Source organism: Perca fluviatilis, chromosome 8, assembly GCF_010015445.1.
Source record: "Perca fluviatilis chromosome 8, GENO_Pfluv_1.0, whole genome shotgun sequence".
NCBI lineage: Eukaryota > Metazoa > Chordata > Actinopteri > Perciformes > Percidae > Perca > Perca fluviatilis.
The window spans coordinates 38,478,969-38,499,721 of record NC_053119.1 but is presented as its reverse complement, the minus strand read 5'-3'; the positions used below and the strand labels follow the sequence as shown (position 1 = coordinate 38,499,721).

General features: G+C 42.5%; 1 protein-coding gene across 1 annotated transcript in view; it reads left to right on the top strand.

Moving 5' to 3' along the window:
- LOC120563886 (cat eye syndrome critical region protein 2) overlaps positions 1 to 20,753 on the top strand; it is a 48,691-nt gene that overhangs the window by 306 nt on the left and 27,632 nt on the right. The gene's annotated exons all lie outside the window — the stretch shown is intronic.

The following is a 20,753-nucleotide window of genomic DNA, read 5'->3' as shown; positions in this document are numbered from 1 at the left end:
CTAACGGAAATGAAAAGTTGTTTGTGTCAGCTTTTTTGTCTGCTTGGTCTGTGGAGCGCATGTTGTGTAACTAGCTATCTGGTTAACCAGTTTAGCGGTGTCCTCTGAACTTCTCGTACATTAACGTTACTGGGCAATCCTGTTAGGTAACGTTAACGAGCTAGCTAGCTCGCTCGTTTGCACAGCTAAAAGCTAGCTTAAAGTGGCTGGTCCTCAAAGTTGAAAAATTGCATAAGACGTCAGCTGGATATAGCATTCATGATAAGAGTTGTATGGTCTGATGGTCCATAGTAACGTTACGGGTTGCTCTAACGTTATATATAACGTTTTGCTCCGATGTCCCGGAGTAACTTTAGATGTGCTCTCGTAACAACCATGTGCCACTCGTTTGTTTTCATTTGGCCAGAGCCTCATGTTTATGTTTGAAGAGCGACATTATTTTTAGGTAAACAAAAAGTAGGCTAACCGAGAAGATGAGGAGACCATGGCTGTGTGACAAAAACGATATAAACTTGTGAACATTTAAGTGACGATGAAAATGACTGTTTAGACTGGTAGTTAAACGTTATTTATGTGACCGTAGAAATTGCTAGAACGAAAACTCGCGCAATAAGTTGAATTGTCGACCTGCTTACTGAGTGGACCATACGGCTGTGTTTTTGTTTCTCTTTTTTTTCCCTGTCATATAAAGTTAAGTTCATATCGTTAGTTTCGAGTTGATTGTCTTGCAGTTGCAAGCCATCTGGCTAGGGTAGCCATAGGGACGCAGATGCTGTTCGGGCATTGTTTGCTCGCCCAAGTCCTGTTTTGTTACAATAAGCGATGGTTTAAACGTTTGTTTTCGATGTCAATCGAGTACAATAAATTAAAGAGGTAACATTATCTCTGTCTCTCTCTCTCTCTCTCTCTCTGTTGTACCAGAGAATAAACGGAATTTATTACACCACGATTACATAATACAACTTTTATCACTCGATTCGACTCCTCGTGTTCCCTGAGATGTATTCGGATTTCACATAACTGCTAATTCCGACATGTATTTATTCTAGTACCCTATTACATCAGAGTTAATGTAGATTGTTTAATTCATCGAGGAAGGATTGCACTTTAAAGAAGAGGTCAACAGCACGCATCAACAGTCTGCATCACTCATTCATCCCCACCCCCTTCGGCAGAGAAACACACGCAGCCACCGCTTTGTCATTAAACGAGGTGCAAGCCAGATGGGGGGGGGGTCGCATTGCGCCTAGTTTATATCAAAGTTAAGGGTCTTGTGCTGTTGCATTTCTCCTTCAGATGGGGTTGGAATTACGCGGAAAACACATTTTTTGAAGCCAACAATGAGTTTTCCAGTTGCAAACAACTGATCGGCTGAGCTTCTTGATTTTAACGTTACAAATGCTTCTGTAGACCAAACAAGGTTTGAGTCGTTCAGTTTAACGCGAGGGGCTACCCAGTGCCCATCATATAACCGCATCACTAAGCATCACATGTGCGGATACACCCCCCCCTCCCCTCAGCTGGATTTCGAGGAAATATTGAGATTGATGTAGTAGTCTTATACTTTGACATCTCAATCAGACACATGCGTGCATGTTCAAGGGTATAACTCATTTGGTTCTCAGTAATAGTACCTGCAGCTGCAGTTACTATAATAGCTAGATAGTAAATGGCAATCTATGCTTATTGCTTTAGATGATTTGATTGAAAGCCAGTGGAAAAACACGCCTTCTAAAGAAAATGGAGAAATATTGTGTCCATGATGAAACCTCCACTTTAAAGTGGAGGGGAAACAAGGAGGAGAGCACATATTTCTGAGTTAATCTCATGTTGTCGCACATTTATGGTTTCAGAAGCCGGTCCAAATCACAGATTGAATTGTTCCATTGGTCTACTGGGACGTTTGGTGATTCTGAATGATATCAAAATGGCTATGTGACATTCTTGGGTCCTTGATCCTTATTTTTTGAGTGTCAGATTCTCACTTATAGGCTTGAAAAGGGATCATATTTTGACGAACATGTGTGTATGAAACCTGTTGTTGTTTTTTGCCACTGTCAGTATTTAAGTTGATGTCATTAACAAGAGCAGTTTCAGTGCTGTGGTGTGATCCAAAACCTGACTGTTGTTGAGTGATGAGAAAAAAAGGTTTAGCTGTTGAAAAACTGCTTTTTCAAAGGTTTGATAAGGGCCTATATTGCTCATCTGTGACGTGTCTACATTTCTCTCTTTTTTAGGGGTGGCTTGATGCCATTTGCAGGGTCTGTGGGAAGATACCTGAGAGAAGAGACGTGTTTTCAATCAGTAGTAGATCAGAACAATTTGAAACATAAAAAAAAAAAAAAAAGCCTGTTGGCATAATATCAAGGCAGCAGGAGGATGATTTCAGATGTTGTATACTGTCCTCCAGGTTTTTATGGTTGATTGCATAGAATTGTCTCATGGTATTTGAATTGGTTTTACTTGGACACAGAGACAACTCATATCCTGTACCTGATTATGGTGGCAATTTTTTTCTGTTCTAACCAGCGTGGCATTCCTCCATGGAGATCTTGTCTTACCAGAGAAAGCTTTCAATGGCATCAATAACATTTGTAATTTGAGAATTGAAATGATCCTGGATGTGAATGATTGATTGTTTCACTGGTGTTTTCAGTGATGCGGGCTACTGTTTTGTGATGACCTTTTGTTTGAACATTTGTGTGTGTGGGTATAGTGCTGTCAAAGAAAACACAGGAGTGATCAGAGAGTCAACATCGGTCACCATAACCTTGGAAATGTTCAGACCTTTTTGGAGATAATCAAGTCCATAGTGCGACTCTTGGTGTGTGTGTGTGTGTGTGTGTGTGTGTGTGTGTGTGTGTGTGTGTGTGTGTGTGTGTGTGTGTGTGTGTGTGTGTGTGTGTGTGTGTGTGTGTGTGTGTGTGTGTGTGTGTGTGTGTGTGTGTGCAGTCACATGCTGAGTAAGTCCATAGTTATGAAGAACACAACACAGTTCTTTAGGCCCTCTGTCCCCGGGGGTTGTCAACATGAATGTTGAAATCACCAACGGTAACTACACAGTCAAAGTCAATAGATCCAGATCACTAGGCCTGTAACAATTAATACATAATGTCTAATTGTCACATTATTTATTTTTTTACATAATCAAGGTTTCTGTGTTAACTGTAATTCATTGCTAACATTAGCTAAGGTCTTAAGGTGTATGACGGGTCATTGTTGACTTTGTTTAGATATGCCAAATTGTAATTATATAAGTGATTATTGTTTGGACTACATATATTTTTTTTATTATGCACGTTCATAGCAACAAAAATGGCCAGGGGGATACAGTTAGAAAAAAAAATGTTTTTATGATAATAAAGAGACGTTGTTTACTTCATAGGCTGTGTTATTACATTATCTGGGTCACATGACAATGATGTAACCAAAGAATGTATCTTAAAAAATTGTTAATTGCAATTATTTCTGAGACAATTAATGATACAGCAACATGTGGAATTGCTGCAGCTCTACCAATCACCCAATCATGTTTGTTTACAATAACTTCCGGGTAGGAAACTCCTGCGTCCTGTACATACAATTTAATTATACTCTCACTTGTTCATCTAAAATGCATGCTTTCATATGTCAACACTTTCACTAAAATTAGGTTGGAGACCTTATCTACCTGTTGGGCCACAGACTACAGAAAATGACACCACCCAAACTAGCAGGCAGTCCGACCGGCGGTGAGATGTTGCTGTTTGTTATGCTAAATTTGTACACTGTACAGAAAATAAGCACAACAGAAACGTCCGATAGGTCGGACCATCGTGTTTAACTCTCATGTTGTCTTCTCGTCAACGTTGCAACTTTTTGTTTTTCTGGGTCAAAATTGAAAACCTTTTCTTCAACGTTTTGGTTGTCTTTTTCGACACTTTTCCCGACGTGTTTGTCGTTTATTTGCAGTTTCTGATGCTTTTTTGTCAATTTTTTCAACATTCTTTTAACTTTTTTTTTTTCTTTAATGCTATAAAGTTGAATTGAACACCCACATTTTGTTAAAGTAGTGAACTGAGGATTTATTTGCATTATTTTATTTACTTGTGAAGAGCAATGTATGGAACCATCCACGTTGTTTTTCTTCGACCGTTTGTTTGAAAGAAACCCAAATTTCTGATGGAGAACTTTGTAAAATGGTTCAAATTTGACGCGAGGAAAACAGGAGGGTTACTTGTATATCTCAGAATCGGCTTTATTGGCCAGGTTTGCGTAGACAAACAAGGAGTTTGACTCCGGCTAATCTCTGACATATGAAGAATAAAAAAACATAAATGACAGTAAGAAATATAAAAAAAATACTGTTAACATACGGTATAACACTGCAATTTTATTTACAAATTCTTTAAACGTTACAGTTATGGAGAAAAATGACAACAAAAATAAAGAAGTTTGCAGATTTCACATGTCTCCGACTGCCATTTTGTCTACCTGGAAGTGATTTTTGTGTCAGTGCGACGTCATGGTTATTCGATACAGGTTATAGACAGCAGCAGGGTTCAAAATTGTCATTTTCGTCCACCAGCCAAATGACAAGTGAATGTTCTAATTTTACCAGCCACTCAACAAATTACAATTGTCTTTTTGTTTTTTTTGGGCTGGTGTGTGAAACAAATCTACCAGCCATTTGCGTATTTTACCAGCATTTGGCTGTTGGATGGTGCTAATGTTGAACCCTGGACAGCAGTTCAGTAAAGTCATCAAAGAAGCTAGCACACTAGTATTTAGGTATCCTGTAGATATTTAGGAACGTAACTGGAGAGGAGGACTCAGCTGTAGAGCAACATATTCTAAAGAAGCTACATTTCCTAAGGTATCTGCCTGCCTCGCAACTTAAGCTCCTTTCTTATTCACTCTAGTCTCACTCGTGCAACTGGAGTTGGGAGGGGCTGACCCGATAAGAACAGCTGCACTGTTATTTTGGCCTAACAAAGTTTCAGTTTAAAACAAAAAACAAAAAAACAACGTAAAATTGTGCTCAAGTGTTCAAGTACCTTGTAGAGTCACCTTGATCAGAATAAACTGTCTCTTTCTGAATGTCATATTAATGCTCTTTATTGTTTTGTTGCTTTTGAATTATTTAAATATCTATACACCTGCACATGTTCGACCACGTGAGGTAGCCTACGTGATGTTTAGTAGTATCAGGTACTCTTAAACAGTATGCCCAATGCAGTCCCTAGTATTGTACTGCCATAAGACTGTTTTGCATCTGAATGTGGCTATATGGTCTTTTTAGGCACAATTGTGCTTGGAGCTCTGCTTTTACACCTGTGTAAACCTTGCCATTTGGTGTGTCAAGTGGGCTTTTGGACCTGTGTCGTGTCAGGAAGTTATACAAATTGGGCCATGCAAACCACTTTAGTCTGACCTTCTGTCTCACGCCGCAGATACAGGAAGTCTCCGCACAAATCACTGCACTTTAGATATGACGATATATTGAGATGTAAAGCTCACATAGTCCTGTCCTATTTGTTCAGTTCTTGCCGCTCTGTGGCTTGGCAAACTCAAATATTCACACTAACTTCTGGCACTCGAGTAATGTAGAACAGTAGTCAGGATTGGCTTGTTCCAGAGTGAGGACATTTGGAGCCAACATGTTTACTCTCTGAGGACTTTGTGTCTGTATAAATAAGAGGAAACTGTTGGGCAGACATGTTTGTTTTGCTTAATGCCACATACCAGCAACAAGACAAGCTGTCCCGGGCACTGTCACAAGTGTAGCCTGGGCTGTCTCTCTCTGTTACCTTTTTGATGATTGATGATCCACGCATACATAATAATCAATCTGAATCTGAAAAAGTCTTTCAACTTGAAGTTCATTTTCATTCATCTTCCTCCAAGATATGCTTTTGGTTGCGCTAGTGTAAGAATGGTTGGGTAGTGCCAGTCAGCACCAGTTGCAATCCTATCCCTGGCTGTGTAGGTTGAGTTGCCCAAGAATCAGGGGTGGAAAAGGGGGCAGGAAGTGGCTGTCGTTGGTCAAGACAGAGTGGGTGGTGTCGATTGATTTCACTGTCTTGGGCTTAAGTGTCAACATTCTCTGACATACCATCCGTCCTTCCTTGTGGGCGTAGCATCTTATTTTGGCCGCTGTTGTCAGTCTTTGCCACCCTGTCCCTATATTATAGGGGCCAGGGTTGTTGCTGCTGAGGGCCTCAACCAACTCTGCATGTCACAGTATTTCTGTTATTTGTTGTTAGACATCTATTCTGGGTTTGCCCTCTGGTGTCACCTATGGGAGGTGAGTAATAAGGGTGTGGGGGAAGCATACTTTCAGCTTTAGTTGGGTGTGGAGCTCAGTTGTTAGGAGTGACTAGTCTGAGCTCTTGTTGTCTATTTCATCATACTATAAACACAAACAACTAGTTAATATTATTATGTTTATTTGATATAGCACCTTTTTTACAGACAGTCACAAAGTGCTTCACATGATAAACATTGTTAAAATACAGTAAGATCCAAACTGAAAATGAGCAAGCAAAAACAAAACAAAAAAACAATGGAAATAAAAGATTAAAGACTTAAATACCCAACGTTTTTGAGCTTTTTTCTTTTGTTCTGTGCAAGCTGAAGTGTAATAAGTGTGGAGAACTCAGAATGGCCCGAGGCAACTGACTAAATGTCTACTGTAACAGTGTCATTGAAACACCTGTTTCTTTTTCTCATAATGGAGACTTTTGTAATGACAATGATGGCCCATTTGAGACCAATGTTTTGTACCCTCTGAAACTGCTACCAGGGTGGGTATTGACAATGCTGTGTGCTGCTGTGGTACTGTTGGGGCAGCCCTTTTCTTCCTACGGTGCTAGTCAGTGATAATGGAGTCTCTTCCCCCAATCTCCTTGGCTAGCCTTACAAAACAGCCTGCTTTGCACATTGTTCCGTGGCCGATACACTTCACTGTCGCTGGTTTCCACTTTCCTCAGGCTACAGGCAGTAAACTGGAAAAGGTGTGTGTGTGTGTGTGTGTGTGTGTGTGTGTGTGTGTGTGTGTGTGTGTGTGTGTGTGTGTGTGTGTGTGTGTGTGTGTGTGTGTGAGAAAGTTGAGTGGGTGAGATGGAGAGGAAAGAAAGGATTTAGTGGGAGGGAAGAGGGGAAGTGGAGAAAAGTGTCCTAGAGATGGAGAGGTAGTAAGCTCGGGAAGTGAAAACACATTAGTATGAAAGAGTGAGAGCGTGATCTGCAGGAAGGAGGCCCAGGGTCAATGTGCCACTTTGCCTGTTTTTTTTCTGTCTGGCTTATGCTTAACTTCTTCTTCTTGGCTATGTGTCTGTGAAATGATGCCTAAACTCCCACAGCAAACCGATGATGCAGGCCTCTATTGTTGCTGTTGTTGTTCCTCAATGTTTTTTTTTTTCAGTACAAATGACCGACATAGCTCTTTGCAGTTTGCCAGTGATCTTCAACAGGGGGTCCGCGACCCCTGGAGGGTCCTCAGAGTCACTGCTGGGGGGCCGGCAAATTATTGTTTAAGTTTTTCCCCTCAAAAAATGAAACTGTCTGAAAACATACATTAACATATATCCAACACATTTGTAAAAAAACAACAACCTCAACAACATTGATGATACACTTACTGGCCTGTAGGGTAGCCACTATGGTAGGCATCCACAGATACAGTTAAGCTAATGGATTCACTGTACCTTCCGTGTGTGTTTGACATTAAAACATGATGGTATATTACTATGTATATAGTAGCTTAATATTATAGGGCACCATAAAAAGGTGTGTGTAAAGGCTTTACATGTTATTGTAGGCCCAGTTTTGTATGTATGTATGTATGTATGTACTGTATGTATGTACTGTATGGTGTAGTAGGGGTCCCTACTCGCCTCTTTTTCAGCTTAGCGGTCCTTGGCCCAAAACATTTTAAAGACCCCTGTAGTTTGCCATAGTGCAGTTGTTGGTGTGAAAGCCTCCTTAATAGAATCTTTTGGCTGTGGCATTTCTTAATATATTATTTAAATTTGCAAATGTTAGCATGCCGACATGCTAAACTAAGACCTTAATTATGGGAAATATTTGAAATGCTACATCAGCATGTCATTGTGAGCATGTTAGTTGATCATGACTTCAAAGGTTTTAATGTTAAAACGTTAAAGCTGGGTCACGTGACTGACTGACTGACAGGTTTCATCTTAAATTGGCCAAATGCCAGGAGTTTCATTTACATGAAATCAAAATAGTGACTGGTGTGTTAACTGCGTGCCAAATTAATTAGCAATTAAACAGAGTCCGGCACAGTGCTCACTCCACATTAAACCCATTACATCACTTCCTTTAAACTTCAGAACAATGAGGGCAAAACTGCACCACCGATCTGTTTTAACGGCACGTTCTCTGGGCTGATGGATTTGAAAAAAATAATCTTAGCAATAATAATTATGATAATCACGATACAGATCACAGACCTTCTAAATCAGAAAGTCATTCTGCTAATTAAAGGTATTTGTGATGATTTGTAAACATACTTGAAGCAGTAGTGCTAACTGTCAATCCATGACAGTTTGCGCTGAAAGTGTACAAGGGCAGGTGCGTTCATTTTAATAAAATGTCCCTGCCCCGCCCACTCTCCCTCTCCTCACCATATAGTCTATATCCCATCACGTTCCACTTCCAGGATTGCTCTGGTGCCGCAGGAAATTCCGGCTGATGCATGTCTTTACCATAGACAGTATATAATGGACCAACAGACCCCGTTGCTCTGGACGGAGACCAGTGAAGGCTATTAGAAGCACTTTTCCGGTGATCTCTTGTTTTTACTGTGCAGCCTCCAACTGAGAGAGACAATGTAAATGTGATGTGAGCAACGTGTCTGAAAGTTGTAAGTCTTCTGGTAGCTGTGCCAAGAGAAATCTCATTCATTCCCAATCTTGCAGAGACAGAGAGCGTAGGTATATGTAAGGAGATAACATAGGCACAGGCTAATTATTGCTAACTAAAATGCTAGTTAACATTAGTAATTAAACCTAAACAGCTCATGTAAGTCGAAACTGCCTGCTAGCTTCTCCTGTACTATACGGTAATTCCTCTACTATGTGACACAATCGTTAGCCTATTTTTACAAAAACATTTGCTACGGAGCCATAACGTGAGGTACAAGGTAATGGAGCCTTTTATACATTGTCTTGTTTCTTTAGAAATAAACAATGGACAAATAGAGTCTTTAAACGCTTCAGATGTGAAGTTATTCGCTGTCAAGTGATGTCAAAATGAATGCTAGTCAGTGCAATGCTAACGGGAGGTGATACCTTTGTAGCATCAAAATGGCGCCATAGGAGGTTTGAGTTCTGAAGCAAAGCTTACCCCCTTGGTCTTTACAGCCGATGTCAGTTTCCTTCCACTTTCTTTGTGTTGGAATTTTAAACTCCGCTGGATTTCTGAGGACTATCGTTAACTGCTCCTCAGATCTCTGCAGGGTAAATCCAGACCGCTAGCTAGACTATCTGTCCAATCTGAGTTTGCTGTTGTACGACTAAAACTACTTTTGTACGTACAAGTTCCTTCCCGAGACTATTTTGCAGCAGCTCCGTGCTGAGCTTGAAATGCCAATAAACCAGAGCACATTTTTCTCCCATCCCGAAATGCTGTGTGGACTAGCCAGACCCTCCTCTGCAGCGCTGTGGAGGAACGTCTGGCAAAGTGACACTACTCACCATGTGACTTGTGCTGTTAACCAAGGTCTGAGGGGAAGTGAACAGGGAAGTGGAACTACTAATGAAGCGCAACCTAGATGTACCTCCAGCCCCTTTTTCAGAGTTGACTTTGTACGTGGCAAAACCATTTTGAACATAATATTAATCATAGCAGAGCATTATTACATTATTTAAAACGTGTCTGGAGGAGGACTTGTGTTTCCTGTTGTAGCATAATAAATTAAAGGTCACTGAGTCTGCTAAAACAGCTCGGAGTCTACTGGATTTTTATTCTCAAACACTCGGTTGCTAATTGCAGGGCCACCTATGAAGAACTTCTGAACAATGAATATTCTCAGTGTAAAATATAAAGGTTTCAAATGATGATTTTGTGATTAGTTAATTGGAATATTTATATCCATCTCCTCCTGGTTGCCAGTGACCTGATTGATACCATGATTGATTAGTTGGAAACAATTTTGTGCAGTTGTTGGCAAAGAGCTCAGCCATTAGTGCCATTCACCTTTTTACAACTGCTACAAAGACTGAGAGCGGTTACTAACTTATATGAAGAAAATTGGCTTCTGTCTCCACTTTTAGTAGCCTGTTTTGAGTTTTTTTATTTTTAACATATCCCTTTATTCTTAGTCTTTGTTGTTGAGAGTTTTTAAATCACACCCTGGATTTTATTGTTCTGCCTGTTAATGTTCTGGACAGACTCAATTCCTCAGTATCTTCTGAACTTTTAAAGCCCCACACACACCCATAGTCGTCCCACACAGATGTTTTAAAGTGCTCATATTATGATGATTTTCAGGTTCATAATTGTATTTAGAGCTTATATCAGAAAAGGTTTACATGGTTTAATTTTCAAACTTATGTTGCCTGATTAGACCTCTTCTCGCTTGTGTACCTAGATTTACCGCTCCCTCACTCTCCTGTTAGTTTGGTTGCACCTGTGGGAGTGGCACAATTTACACCACTATTATTTGTAGTTAGTTCATAGACATGGTGACATCACAAAGCTACACTCAACTTCAACCTGATTTACCGTAGATAGTTTAATCAGCCAGAGGAACTAAACTTTGGGTATGCAGATCCTTGAAGATCTCCGTAAGCTTTTATTTTAGTTTCTGCTCCTGTTTATGGATTGTAAAATATCTTCTCACTCATCATTACCTGCCAAACTCCTGCAACCCAGCTTCATCTAGGCTACATCGACCCTTCTGGCCTCCAGTCTTGTGTTTGGCACGTTTTTAAGGACAAGCATCTCTGTCTACCTCTCCCAAGCCCCATCCTCATTGCCATCACTTGTCCCACTACCCCATGCCCATTAGCAGTCCCTCTTCCCCATCCCCTTCTCGAGCCCCAGCAGCCTCCCTGTCCCTGAGCCCCAGCCGCTGGCATCACCATGACTAAACCCCAGATGGTGGTTCTTTCTTTCCCTTCCCCCTGGAGGGTGGAGGCTCTCCACTCTGACTGGGTGCTAGCTGCTGCTGCAGCCCTTCGAGGGAGGGGGCTCCTATTTGCGTAAAGCCCCCAGTGTGTTGTAAAAGAAGATTTAGTCATATTAGATCTGGTAAATAAGCAAGAACAGGCAGCCTGTGAGCACGTCCTTGTTTCTGTTGTCTAGAAAGCAAATGGATTAACAGGGAATAGGATCAAGGCTTAAGTGTTGCTCCATCATGGCCCAACTTCAGACAGACACACACTCTCGCTGATTCCCAGTTTTTGTGGATTATTACTGCACATGGCAGTCAATTAATATGTGTTGTAAGTCTGGCCTCAATTAAGGGGCTTTGATGTGAGGTTGTAGTTAGGGGTGGGAATCACCAGAGGCCCCACGATACGATATCATCACGATACAATATTATTGCAATTTTAAAGATATTGCAATATTCTGCGATATATTGCAATTTATTACCTTTTTTCCAACTTCAAATTTTTCCAAATTTCTAATTATGTCCCCAAAAGAAAACTTTGTCAACATCTGTTTTGTCTAAAAAGATACATGTCTCTGTTTGTTCATCTCATTTCAATTGTATTACTGCAAAATGGAATTGTCAAGCAGACCAACACATATATAATAAAAGATCGATACTTGGCATCTGTGTATCGATACAGTATTGCCACGGAAAATGTTGCGATACTATGCTGTATGGATTTTTTTTTTTTCCCCCACCCCTAGTTGTAGTGAAGATGTGTGGCAGGATATAACTATCAGAAGCAAGCAGAGGTTGGAATTTGGGGATTTTTCTGGTGTTTGCTGTGATATCTGCACCATCATCATCATCGGGGATCAGTTCTTGGTGACTTAAATCACTGATAATTATTAATGTTTACCTTCAACCTTGGGCTGTATCACCTCCTTTGTCATTTCCAGGGAGGAGATTAGAGCCACACATCCATTCTTGTCCCAGATCTTCACTCATCCCTTTCCCTTTCTTCCCTTCTGTCCCACCCACTGACACATCCCTACTCAGCCCTTCTTACAGCCTCACAGACACCAACCTCTGACACTTTCCTTTCCAGATCAGGCTACCCATAAAGCCTTTCGAAACTTTTTTTCACACGAGTACCCGTCGAAGATCAAGAACCTTTTTTGCATGTCTTATTTAATACCCTCCCTCGCATGCACTGGGAGGGGGGCTTTGTAAGTGGCTGCTGCCCCTCCCCCAGTTGTGATTGACAAGTGAGAGCAGCAGTACATGCATCAGATGGTTTCACATGGGGAGTGTGCGCACAGAGGGGGAGGTAGAGGGCCACATACACCGGGGTTTGTTTCAGCCAGCTCTATTGTTGCAGCTCCCCATGGTTCCCTCTCTCTGTCTCCAGTCTGGGGCGGCATCCCTCCACTGTTGCTCGCTCACTCTGTTCCTTTGCGGTTGGTTGTGAAGCAGAGATGAGAAGAAACCAAGTGATGAGAACATCACCGAGCCAGGTCTCATCCAGTGGGATCCCTGGAAAACTTTTTGGAGTCACGGGTTAATATACTGTACGTGTAAAGCACCCAGGCTAGAAATGGCGTGAGGTAATAAGTTGTTTGTTACTATAGAAAACTGAGTTGGCAAAAAAAAAGTATGATGTAAAGAGGGAGGGAACATTGGGAATGTTACTCAAAAACTTTTGAGTTGAATTCTTTTATAGCAATGCTGACTAGAGAGTTTTGAAGTTTCTGAAAACTGGCACAAGGGGATGCATCTATGAGGTTGTGATCTGTGAGGTTTTAGTTGGGTGCAGACTTGGCTGACTACATGAATTGCAGGAGGCCACAGGCTGAAATAAAGATTTCTGATCAGCACACTTTGAGCATTCTCAACCATAAATGTAGCTCTTTAAACAGTTTGTGTTTACAGAATGGTTCCCAGAGAATGTAAGTGACATATGACACTGTCATTTGAAAAAGTTAATTTTGAGTGGGCGTTCAGACCAAATCCAATCCTGCATAGAGAGCCGAAGTCCCGCCCCTTCCGGTGGATCTCATGGGACCTTAACTCGGAAAGAATATGAACGGTAGTGAACTGGGAGAGGCAAATTATTTTTTGATCCCATTTGAATTGAGCCATGGATTACAAGTATGATGTTCGTCAATTTAAAAGAGAATTTTTCAACCGAAGAAAGTCTCCGTTAGGCGTAGGTTTGTCATATGACCTCTTAGTTTTGTGTGAAACCGCTCAGTGGACTACATCTCCCGTCTCACACAATCTACCTTACCTAGCATGATGCTCGGCTTGCTCGCTAGCTAGCTAGCTTAGCTCTGTTCCACAACACGTAACGTTATCTTACCTGCTGGGTTTTGTCCAGTCAAGTGTTTTCAGCAGATAAGCAAAAGAACGAGCGAGATCCTCTGCTCATTAGAGTAACGTTACATCCCCGGTACGATACACACAGACATCGTAGCTTCAGCAAGACGTCATCCATGAGACATTGAAGTGTGTAGTCTTTCTAGTTACGTATTTTCACAGTCACAGTCTTATACTTCAACAGTTTAACAACAAACTGAGACTTTCTTCAGTTGAAAATAATGTTTTAAATTGACGAACATCATATTTGTAATCCATGGCTCAATAAAAACGGGATCAAAACATAATTATTATCTCTCCATTGACTCTTGTTAATATTTTTTCCGAATTAAGGTTCCATGGACCGGAAGTAGAAGGGCGGGACTTCGGCTCTCTATTGGTGTGTGCATGGTGTTTCAGTTACTGGTGACACGATGAAATGCAATCCAGGAATGCAGCGCCTTACTGGGGACTTACTTACACCGAATGCAGAATGTCTGCTGACCGGCTCCGCTGCGTGTTGGCTCCGTCGTCCGTCAATACCCACCAGGTCCGGATTTGTTGCGTAACGGCTGTGGCCATGACTGACAGCTGGACCCACGAGATCTCGCGAATTCACGTAGAATAGAACCACAAAACCAACAACAGTTTGTTTCCATCCAGAGGAGTAGAGGGGAAACAACTCTGTGTAGTGCAGGAAAATATGATCCGTCGTGAGCACGGTGTATTTTATTTAGAAAATTAACCGGATGTTTTATTTTGCTTCTGTCCCGCACTATCTGCCCTGTGCTGAATTATTGCGGAAGCTCTGCGTATCTGCTCTGGAGGGCTGCGGATCGCCGGAACTGTGCCGGAGTCGGAACGCAGCTGTTCTGCAGCCGTTCTGCAGTCAGTGAAAATACACACATTGACTTTAATGGAAACCTAATGACTCCGCCGCCATTCCGCAACCAGTGGAATTTGGGGGTTACTGGATGATGTTGCATTGCCTCAAAAGTTATGACAGGTTCAACTTTTTTTGACGGAGCTCTCTGCATTGCATAAAGTGACCGCCATTTCTTAAACAGTTTCCAATGACGGCTTCTCAGATGGTTCTGTGTTAACAAACAACTTTTTTGCAATCCGTGTAGGGGCTTATGCAAATAAATTTGAGGCTGGGTTTGTTCACACAGGGTTCATATCGGTCTGAATGTGGCCTAGGTGCCTTTTGGAGCTATTGCGCCATTGTTTGGAAATGTCAGGATCTTGACACGGCAGACTGAATAAAAAAAAAAAAGAAAAAAAAAGTGGACCCAACAGGACCCAACACTGCCATCTCATGTCTCCTGTTAAATGTTGCATTTAAACACTGTGCTAAGATTACAAGCAATTCTCAGAATACAATACCTACTGATTCAGTAAGCTGAACAGCTATTCCAACATTTTACACTCTCCAACTTCCTCTGATGCATGAATTCAGCATACTGAAAATAGATATAATGTATAGTTAGTCACTAGTGCGGGTTGGGTTCCCACCTGCATACACAGCCAGTTGTGTTTGTTGGAACACACAGAGATTCCGCAATATCACTGTAATGAAGGTCAGCCATCACGGCTGCTTTGCTTTTCACACTGAACCGAACAACGGCAACATAAGGCTACACACACATTCAGGTGGTCGTCAGGCGGTCCGTTGGAAACGCAAGTCTTTCCATTCATTTTGAATAGGGGTAGTGCGTTCAGGCTGCAAACTAGTTTTTTATTTTCTTTTTTTTAAGTAGGACGCTAAAAAAAAAAAGACTCTTTTCTTTCTCTATTTCTCCGTGAAATGAAGCTGCATTCAAGTGCTGTCAGAAATGTTGAGTTCAATAAAAGCGATCTGACAGAAAACAATAATTGTGAGATATAAAGTCTACTTGTGCGACACTGCAGGGTTAAAGAACACAACAAATGGGCCATTTGGTGACACTCCCACACTGCATCGCTTGCTTTGTTCTGAACACGCCCTTATACAGAGGGCAAGGTGAATTGAAGGCCCATCTTAAGCAGGCTGTGTGAAAGTGGCTCATAGAGTGGAACTCAGAAGCTGGAGCTAGGAATGACGTCCCATCTGAGTTGAACGCGTTCCATTTACAAGTCCTATTTTTCACTGTGGGGTCAGCTCTTGCCAAGTTAGCCATCGTTAGCAATAACAGTTGATAGAAAGTTGATACAGTTGTGCATACAAACAGTAACAACATGTTAACAGATAAAAGTTGGACAGGACTGTGTGTATGAGTGATTTAGGGAGACACAAATAAGACAGAAGTGCTAATAGCTGTATTTTACTACAGCTTTCACAACTGTTGATGCATGGGGCATCCATGTTGGATTTTGAGCTTGGGGTACTCGGAGGTCGTCAGAGTTCTGAGCTCGGAAATCCATGGTCAGTGGGCGTTTCCGACTTTGATATTGGAAAATCCGACTTCCGAGTACAAATCGAAAGCACTATAAATCGGAGGTTTTGCTGCTCCTGCACCACCTGTTTGCCCAACGTATTTAGGTATCTTTGCCACAGACCAGTGTCTTCAAAGTTTCACTTTGGAAAGAGATACACTTCTGTTCCCAGTGTGCCGCTTAATATTTCAGAATTGAACATTTCCTCTAAAGGCTGCTTTTCCTCTCCTGTCAAGTATCAAGAAGCAGTTTCTCCTCATGTCTGTGTGCTTTTACTCCAAGGCTGCAAGCCATCTGCTTCATGTTGTTCTCTCCATTTAAGACTCCTCCCTCTGCCGTCTACAACCACTCTTGTCCGGGACTATTTCTTTCTCCTCAGGGCCACCAGGCTGAATTTTAATGATCGGTTTCTGTGTGTATGTGCACGTATATGCTGGAGCATATTTATGTAGTCAGCGAATGGGACCACTGGGATGTCAGCTGCAGCAGGAAGCTCCATTTTTATATGAGGAAGTTGATGATGTGCTTCTCTCAGAGCTGATAGTCTTAATACATCCATGCTGACAGTGTACGTACGAGAGGCGCTGGGCTGCCCTGGGTGGCCTTCCATCTCCTGTGCGTTATGATCTTTACCCACATAGCAAGCGAGGTAGGCCAAGGCAAAGTGTCTCCATCTGTTTCAGGTAGGAGCTGTCCACCCGTCCAACACACACACACACACACACACACACACACACACACACACACACACACACACACACACACACACACACACACAGCCTCTCTACCCTATCATACAGCCCAGCCACCTGTCCCACCTGGCCCTGACACCTTATAACAAAAAGTTGAAACTGACCTTACAGTTGTGTATTGTATGAACTATATTTAGTGGTTGCCACTGTTACCACATGGTAGTGCAGCTCATTTAGGTCAACCTGTAGTCATTTTTTTCTTCCTGTTCACATATTTTTATAAACAAATGGTGTCCTCGTCTGCAGGCTCTAGTTGTTTTGAATGTGTCAAAATGCTAATTCAGACAGGTGTGGAGGACACAACGTTTCACTCTGGCTCGAACAGACACGTTGTAAATCAAGACTGACTATTCAGGCAAATCAGCCAACAAGTTTGTGTTTTGATCAGTCAGATGTGCCTGGCAGCAACTCAAAGATGCTGATGCTTTCCTCTGATGATCAGATGAATGGTACATCCTGAGGATGCGAGGGCGTTTTCCTGTGGTGTTATGGCTGTGTGTATGTGTGTGTGTCATGTGGCAGGAGGTGGTTACGTGTGGGGGTGGAGGGTGTTGTCAGATGATGGCTCCTGGAGGAACCGTGTGGGAGTTGAAAGTGGGAGGGGAGGGGAGTGGGGGAGGAAGAAATAAAGAAAGAAGCACAGAAGAGGAAGAGAGGGGCCTTTACCCAACAAACAGGCCTCCCTTCCCCCTCAGCTAGCTGTGCACACGTCCTCCAACTGTTGGTGATATAGACCCCGGAGGAGCTGTTAACGGCAGTGACGTGGAAAGTATCTACTGTGAGGATAGCCAGAGGGGCCAACCTCCTACTACAGGCTCTGTGGATCTGCCACAACCTTGCAGCTGCTGATACATTATCTAAAATTTTCTGTCTCTCTCAACAGATATGAACGGGACACATGATGGGGCAATCGGTGTCCACTGAGAAAAGCACATTTCACTTTTATCTGCAAATGCAGATGGTGTGTTCTGCCTTGAAGTCAGTTAGCCTTGACATCTCCTTTCTATTAAAACGTCTGCTCCTTTCCTCTTCCCAGTTGATTCATGTCTTATGTCTCGTAACATTGACCGTCTTGGCTCTGATGTTAAACGGAGACCTAGAGTTTTGTCCTCCTACTGGAGACTTATCTTTACCTTGGCATCATTGAACCCCTTTCATACAGCAGATGCAGTTTTACTGAATGCACTTTCAACCCATGTTGGACCCATTTTTATGGGACAGCTGTAACCGGTTAATCTCTGGTTGTCCCCTTTTAGCAGAGACTTTAGTCTGCAATGTAATGTCATACATTTCACTGGTAAACCATAGAATCACACAGAATAATACTGGGTCTGTACTATATAAAAGCCGATTCAATTTAACATCTTATGTCTGTAAGCATGCTCTTCCTCTTGCTTGCTGTGCACCCTTCCATTTCTCTCCCTGTTCTTCTTTCTCACTCTCTTTCTGGGGAGTCGGTTAAATGAGGTTTAGGCTAAACTTAACACTACACAACTTTCAAAGTTGTCAGATCACTGTACTGTTCACATCACACGACTTGCTGTCTCGTAACCAAAAGTCTTGAAGTCGTTGTGGTTTTCACACAATGTGGAGGAGGAATCCCCATTGTTGTCTTGTCTCCAAACTACGTTTTGTCAGGAAAACATCAACGAGAAATAACACAGAAAATGACGTAATACCATGCACGAGACAGAATTAATTTGTTCCAAAAATGGATGTCCACCAGAAACAAACGCTACAAGTTGCTGGTGCGCTGATTTCCTGCGAGACAAAGAAGAAAAATAAAATACGGGTTAGGGTTAGGGTTAGGCGGTGTGGTTGTTGTTTCCACACGTATTTACTGTTCATAGTCTGTTTCCTTTTGGTGCAACAACAACTTTGGTCCGTTTTGCAAATACAACCTACAGTATAGTTCATATTTTTTATGTAAATTCAGGGATATTCTGTTAAACGAAAGTACATTTAGTCTACATCCACAACGTTCCACTTACAGAAATTCTGCAGGATTTCACTCATTTAGTCCGGATATCCGTTACCTTGGGCTTCCTTTGTGTTGGCATTTTTAACTCTGGTCGATTCATGAGGACTATGGTTAACCTTTTCTCACATCTCTGTCCAATCTGAGTTTTCTGTTGCATGACCGAAAAACAACTTTTGATCGTACACACGTTCCACCAAAACAAGTTCCTTCCCGAGGCTATTTTGCAGAGGTGCCGTTGCTCCGTACGGCTGCTGGCTTACTCTGTCCCCCCCCCCCCATTCCGTGTCCGTACCTAGAACGGCGGGCGGAATAACGGCGCAACATTCCTGCCTTTTTAACGGGCTGTGTGAAAGTGGTTAGAGCGAGGAAAAGAATCGGGTGGAGAGTTGGGCAAGGATGTTGTCGGGAATAATAGAATGCCTCAGAGGCCCTCATAGAACCTAGGAAGCAAGACAGGGGGAGGAAAATGGCGTGAAAGAGAGGAATAAGACATTAAGCCAGAAAGAGAAGCAGAGAGAGAGAAACAGGACGGGAGTCGGGTGAGAGTAATGGCAAATACCTTCAGGGTAAATTGCTGATTGCAAGTGAGGCCTAAGGAGATGCTGTGGTGATGACACACCTTTTGACAAGCCTTGACTCTCCCTCCAGTCTTTGTCCTGTGTGTGTGTGTGTGAATACGAATAGCCTTTTTTGTTCCTTGCAGTAGCTTAGTGATACATTGTCAGATTAGCTCTATGATATATACTCCTTTTTTAATAGCTTATCACTTATCCAGCTCCCTTATCTTTGATTCCCATTGATCATTAATGTGAAGCAGCCAAAGTACTGCACTGTGTTTATTCTGTTGAAACACATGTATGAATGAGCGTCGGTAAAAGTGTGTGTTTTGTCGGTTGCTGACCACGTTTGCCGAAGGTTGTAGGTTGTGTCCTTGTGTATTATTTTGGTCACTACTTTTTGTGTGTGTATGTGCTGATAGAGGGGAAAGGTTCCCACGGGACATGTCCAGCTGCAGCGGAGTGTCCCATGCAGCCCTTCAAGATGAGTGTTTGCTAGGCCTCATAGGGATTGGCCGGCTGGATGGATGGCTGAAGAAAGGGCACGCACACCACATTAATTCCCCTTCCCTCTGCCATCTGAGATGCAGTGTGGCACTTCAAAGGTGGAGCAGGGTTGTGTTAATCCAGGGGGCTGTAGCAAGTCCTCCATTCTGCTGTGCTGTACTCAACTCTCCACTTTTCCCCCGGCTTTTTCGAAGGGTGATCAAAGTGCAGTCTGTCTCTGATGGATGGGCTCACTCTGGCCCAGAGGCTGCCTGACAGGGGGACCAGGAAGTGGAAGGGAGCGTGACACAGGATCCAGCATCCTATGAACATGCGCTTGTACACACAGAGATACACACACTATCTTTCTATCCTTCCTCTATGCTGCTGGGGAGCATACATAATATGTGAACAAGCCATGACACATGCGCTTGTTGGGCAACTGTTTAAACATTTAATCAGTCTCTTTGTTGTCAAAGCTCTGTATTGTACACCCAACCATCAGCATTCCTAAATTCTATGTTTCTTTACATTTTTGGTCTTTTTCTCTAAATGTATGAAGGCACAGTTGCCATGGCAAGACAGGAATTTGTGTTTGGAAAATGTGAGATGTCCTGCTACCGTAAAACTAAAAATATCATCTTGTGTGCTCCTGGCCTTACTCTCACATGCTGCACTCACCTGGTGTTACCTGTGGAATGAGAGTTTTGGTGTGGGGGCAATGGCGACGCAGACTGGAGTCTCTACTAACGGTGACAACCAGAATGACTGCTGACTCCTATGAACGGTCCAACACGGGCTGAATGCGCATCGGTAGATCCTTGTTACATACATCTGTATCCTCACTGCGCTGCATTTTTCTAATCTATGACAATCTGGTGTCGGGTCACGTCCAGGCGCCATCTTGCCCGCTACAACAGAACGTTACCAGCTGACTCACCAATTCAGTAACCTCAATGTGTCCGCTGAAGGCGCTGAGCTGAAGAACAAGTCGGTGCGCATCGACCGACTACCATTAGCAGCTAATCCAGTAGTACACACACAGTCTATGGTAGCACAGCACAACCCCCCCGAGCCGAAGAATGTGGGCCGTTTGACGG